This window comes from Salmo salar, chromosome 04 (genome assembly GCF_965601325.2).
Source record: "Salmo salar chromosome 04, fSalSal1, whole genome shotgun sequence".
NCBI classification, from domain to species: Eukaryota; Metazoa; Chordata; class Actinopteri; order Salmoniformes; family Salmonidae; genus Salmo; species Salmo salar.
In genome coordinates, this window is record NC_138294.1 from 79324470 (window position 1) to 79330469 (window position 6000).

Below are 6000 nucleotides of genomic sequence, written 5' to 3' on the forward strand. Positions count from 1 at the left end.
AATGGGTTACCATTTGTGACGTAGACTCAGTCTGGAGGAAACGATAACAACCACCGTCGCTCACTCGTCATTACCTTAACGAGTCTTCAGTTATAATGCCATTATCCTGTGACATGAATCCAGAATTATCAATTCTCATGCACTTGTCAATCGCTGTTAATTTTCCACTGTCTTTTCAGTACAGAGAAGAAGCATTAGCCTGAGTGCCAGTCTGTTTGTTCCAACTCGTTCACTCATTGTCATGACGAGCATGTTTGCCTTGACAATGAGCGATGGCATTGGAAAGGGCACAAAGGCTGCGTCTACACAAGCAGCCCAATTCTGATATTTTTTCCACTAATTGGTCTTTTCACCAATCACATCAGATCTTTTTCAGAGCTGATCTGATTTGTCAAAAGGCCAATCTTAATCAACAAAATATCAGATTTTGGCTTCCTGTGTAAACAGCCTAAATCTGGGACCAGGCTAAAGCATTGTAAATAGGTGGTGGATTTCAGCTCTGTCAGGAGCTGTGCGCACTCTGGTGTCACGACAATCGCTAAAGCATGGGAGGGAGATGTCATGCATGGAACAGAAATACGGTGTTGTGTAGCTTTCATATAGCATGTGGTGGATGAACACTGCATTTGCAATCAACTGTAGAGATTCTATAAAGCACAATTGTATATGGGTCCCTTTTTGTCTCTTGCTAATGCTTCATTTGCTATTAATAAATGTTAATCTGTTTTACATTTCTTGTAATTTAATTTATCTCCACAGCAGGTTGTAAGAGTCATCAAAAAGTTAGTTGTATTCATCGTGAAGAGAAATTAATGCTCTTTATTTTTACATTTCAGTCATTTAGCAGATGCTCTCACCCACATTGCAAGCGCCATGCTCTACTTACTGAGCCACACGGGAATTCATGTATTTGGAAATGAGCCTGTCATGACCACATAACTTTACAGTAACTGCTGAATCGTTCCATTGCTAAAGTTGTCTTGTATGATGACAGAAATACAGTGAGGGGAAAAAAGTATTTGATCCCCTGCTGATTTTGTACGTTTGCCCACTGACAAAGAAATGATCAGTCCATAATTTGAATGGTAGGTTTATTTGAACAGTGAGACAGAATAACAACAAAAAATCCTGAAAAACATGTAAAAAAAATTATACATTGATTTGCATTTTAATGAGGGAAATAAGTATTTGACCCCCTCTCAATCAGAAAGATTTCTGTCTCCCAGCTGTCTTTTATACAGGTAACGAGCTGAGATTAGGAGCACACTCTTAAAGGGAGTGCTCCTAATCTCAGCTTGTTACCTGTATAAAAGACATATGTCCACAGATGCAATTAATCAGATTCCAAACTCTCCACCATGGCCAAGACCAAAGAGCTCTCCAAGGATGTCAGGGACAAGATTGTAGACCTACAAGACCATCGCCAAGCAGCTTGGTGAGAAGGTGATAACAGTTGGTGCGATTATTCGCAAATGGAAGAAACACAAAAGAACTGTCAATCTCCCTCGGCCTGGGGCTCCATGCAAGATCTCACCTCGTGGAGTTGCAATGATCATGAGAATGGTGAAGAATCAGCCCAGAACTACACGGGAGGACCTTGTCAATGCTCTCAAGGCAGCTGGGACCATAGTCACCAAGAAAACAATTGGTAACACACTACGCCGTGAAGGACTGAAATTCTGCAGCGCCCGCAAGGTCCCCCTGCTCAAGAAAGCACATATACATGCCCGTCTGAAGTTTGCCAATGAACATCAATGATTCAGAGGACAACTGGGTGAAAGTGTTGTGGTCAGATGAGACCAAAATGGAGCTCTTTGGCATCAACTCAACTGGCCGTGTTTGGAGGAGGAGGAATGCTGACTATGACCCCAAGAACACCATCCCCACCATCAAACATGGAGGTGGAAACATTATGCTTTGGGGGTGTTTTTCTGCTAAGGGGACAGGACAACTTCACCGCATCAAAGGGACGATGGACGGGGCCATGTACCATCAAATCTTGGGTGAGAACCTCCTTCTCTCAGCCAGGGCATTGAAAATGGGTCGTGGATGGGTATTCCAGCATGACAATGACCCAAAACACACGGCCAAGGCAACAAAGGAGTGGCTCAAGAAGAAGCACATTAAGGTCCTGGAGTGGCCTAGCCAGTCTCCAGACCCTAATCCCATAGAAAATCTGTGGAGGGAGCTGAAGGTTCGAGTTGCCAAACGTCAGCCTCGAAACCTTAATGACTTGGAGAAGATCTGCAAAGAGGAGTGGGACAAAATCCCTCCTGAGATGTGTGCAAACCTTGTGGCCAACTACAAGAAATGTCTGACCTCTGATTGCCAACAAGGGTTTTGCCACCAAGTACTAAGTCATGTTTTGCAGAGGGGTCAAATACTTATTTCCCTCATTAAAATGCAAATCATTTTATAAAATTTTTGACATGTGTTTTTCTGGATTTTTTTGTTATTGTCTCTCACTGTTCAAATAAACCTACCATTAAAATTATAGACTGATCATTTCTTTGTCAGTGGGCAAATGTACAAAATCAGCAGGGGATCAAATACTTTTTTCCCTCACTGTGTACTTTGCTCTGAGTTATACCAGTCATATCTTTGTTGATTTATGCCAGCTCCCTAGTGAGTAATCCTAAACAGTGTCAATGGCAGGGGTGGGCAATTCCAGTCCTCAGTGGCCTGATTGGTGTTACAGTTTTGTGCCAGCTAACACACCTGACTCCAATAATCACCTAATCATGATCTTCAGTTTAGAATGCAATTTGATTAATCAGCTGTGTTTGGTAGGGATGTGTGACACCAATCAGGCCCTCAAGGACTGGAGTTGCCCACCCCAGGTCAATGGCATTGTGACCTTTCATGGTTCTGCATGGGGCTGCACTTAGCCTATTGGTTAGAGCACGTTTGTCAAACTCATTCCATGGAAGGCCTACTCTCTGCAGGTTTTTGCTCCTCCCTTGTACTTGATTGATGAATTAAGGTCACTGATTAGTAAGGAACTCCCCTCACCTTGTTGTCTATGTTTTAAATGAAGGAAAAATACAACAACCTGCAGCCATGGCCCAGCGTGGAATGAGTTTGACACCCCTGTGTTAGAGCATTGGGTTAGTAACCGAAAGGTTGCTGGTTGAGTACCTGAGCCAACAAGGTGAAAAACCTGTCTGTGCCCATGAGCAAGGCACCTATAGTAACCCTAATTTGTTCCAGGGGTCCCTTACTACTATGGCTGATCCTGTAAAACAACACACTGGATAGGTGCAGTGAAATGTATGTGATGATAAAACACATTCAAACATTTTTTACTAACTGAATGATGACATTACTGAGAGAGCTTGAAATGAGTTGGGTCCTGTGGGTAGGTCTTGAAGGACGTGAAGGGCCTGTTCTATAGAGAGACATAAGGCTGCAGTTGGTCACATCACCACTGGATGGCAGTAGAGACACAACTCAGTGATGAGCAGACGGTAAACAGCAACTACGCTTGAGAACATTCAGAAGGGCACTTCTGGGGAGCTTCCAGCTTGAGTAAAAGAAAAGAACTTGGTAACTGTTTTAGCTTGAATGGATATGCCTATCATCCTAAAACCTGGCAAGCACAGAGTAGGCTAATTAATAACCATGTAAGTAAGTAGAACGTACTTAATTATTTACATGGTTGAATTCATGAACCCCCAACGCTGTCATTTGAAGTGAAACCAAAGATTCCATTGCTTCACAAAAGCACATGATAGTGGGTAAATAAAAAAACAAATTGGCAAAGCGTTGACAATATGTAAACCCAAATCTGCAGTGATATTGATAACATGGGATGTCAAGGTCATGCAGGATGGTTGATTAAGGCTGATATTAGGCATTTTGGTTTTGTTATTTTGGCCTGCAGTCGGTAGGTGGGTGTTTCACCTACGGAGGGGGGGAGGGTGGGAGGGGAGGGGGGGCTTCCCATGCTGATAGGTCAATATATGGACTGGAAACCGGGGGGCAAGCCTCCCTCCGCAGATAGATAAAACAACTGGAATACAGCCAATGCTTATCAAAGCACACATATCAGATGTATATGTTCTGGCTGTTGCTTTATCTTCACAGGGAGGTCAAGGTGTGCCTCATTGACAAGCTAGCTCTGTGTCAGGGCCTGTCGGAGAAAGGTTGCTGTTGTAGGCAATAGTTAGGATATATTATATTTTCATAGGTGCTGTGTTTCTGGATGCAGGCCTTGCCTCAAAGTTATGTACCCAACTTATGTGCTCTTTGTCATGGCAAATGGCCCAGGAACATGAGGAAAACACAAAGAACAATGATTTAAGGGCCAGTACGCACCCCCCCCCCACGGTGCCAAATATATATATATATGTATCTCTCTCTCCAACAGTAACCAGATAATTGACTACAGAAATATGTGTTAGAATAACGCTATTGCATCAATGTTTGGTATCTATCAGAAACTTGTCCCCTGAGGAGAACTCTAATGCTATCTATATGGATGTATGGTCTCTGTGGTAACTTGTCAGTACAGGGTGAACTCTAAACTACTCTATTAAAATAAGCTTTATTGTCTTATTTGCATTAGGTCTCCTTTAGACCATTAGCTGCTGTGACATCCTGTGGAGATTGGGCCTGGCTGATCAGGTTACTGGAGCTTGGTATCGTTTGATGGGTCAATGGTGGTAGGTTTAGGTTTGAAAGTGTCACACCTTGTGTTATAAATGGAATGAAGTGCCTTTGTTCGGTCTCTTATCCTGTCCATGGAGAACGGTTGTATGATCACTATGGAAAACGGTTGTATGATCACCATGGAGAACGGTTGTATGATCACCATGGAGAACGGTTGTATGATCACTATGGAGAACGGTTGTATGATCACCATGGAGAACGGTTGTATGATCACCATGGAGAACGGTTGTATGATCACTATGGAGAACGGGTTGTATGATCACCATGGAGAGCGGTTGTATGATCACCATGGAGAACGGTTGTATGATCACCATGGAGAACGGTTGTAGGATCACTATGGCGAACGGTTGTATGATCACCATGGAGAACGGTTGTATGATCACTATGGAGAACGGTTGTATGATCACCATGGAGAACGGTTGTATGATCACCATGGAGAACGGTTGTATGATCACCATGGAGAACGGTTGTATGATCACCATGGAGAACGGTTGTAGGATCACCATGGCGAACGGTTGTATGATCACTATGGCGAACGGTTGTATGATCACCATGGAAAACGGTTGTATGATCACTATGGAGAACGGTTGTATGATCACTATGGAGAACGGTTGTGTGATCACCATGGAGAACGGTTGTGTGATCACCATGGAAAACGGTTGTATGATCACTATGGAAAACGGTTGTATGATCACCATGGAGAGCGGTTGTATGATAACTATGGAGAACGGTTGTATGATCACCATGGAGAACGGTTGTGTGATCACCATGGAGAACGGTTGTATGATCACCATGGAGAACGGTTGTATGATCACTATGGAGAACGGTTGTGTGATCACCATGGAGAACGGTTGTATGATCACCATGGAGAACGGTTGTATGATCACTATGGAGAACGGTTGTATGATCACCATGCAGAACGGTTGTGTGATCACCATGGAGAACGGTTGTGTGATCACCATGGAGAACGGTTGTGTGATCAATTCTCATTTCATATTAGGCATCTCTTTTTTTTCATGCTTTGGCTTGTAACTGTAAGATTTGTATGCCTAGATTGTGAATGCTATGCAACTTAAGCTTTATGCCTTGAATAATGTTATAATTCATTTTACAAAGTAATTAAATACACTTCCATTTTGCATTTACTTCTCATGACCATTTCTTGATCTTAGACAGCTAAACGCATAATACTTGATTGCACATGGTATCAAATGAAATCAGATAGTCAGGTTTATCAAATGTAGATGGTTAAACATTATTTGACACTACAAGGATATTTGTGGACCAACGTGTGAACGCAGGTGTCATACTTCATTTCTTTCTCCTTTA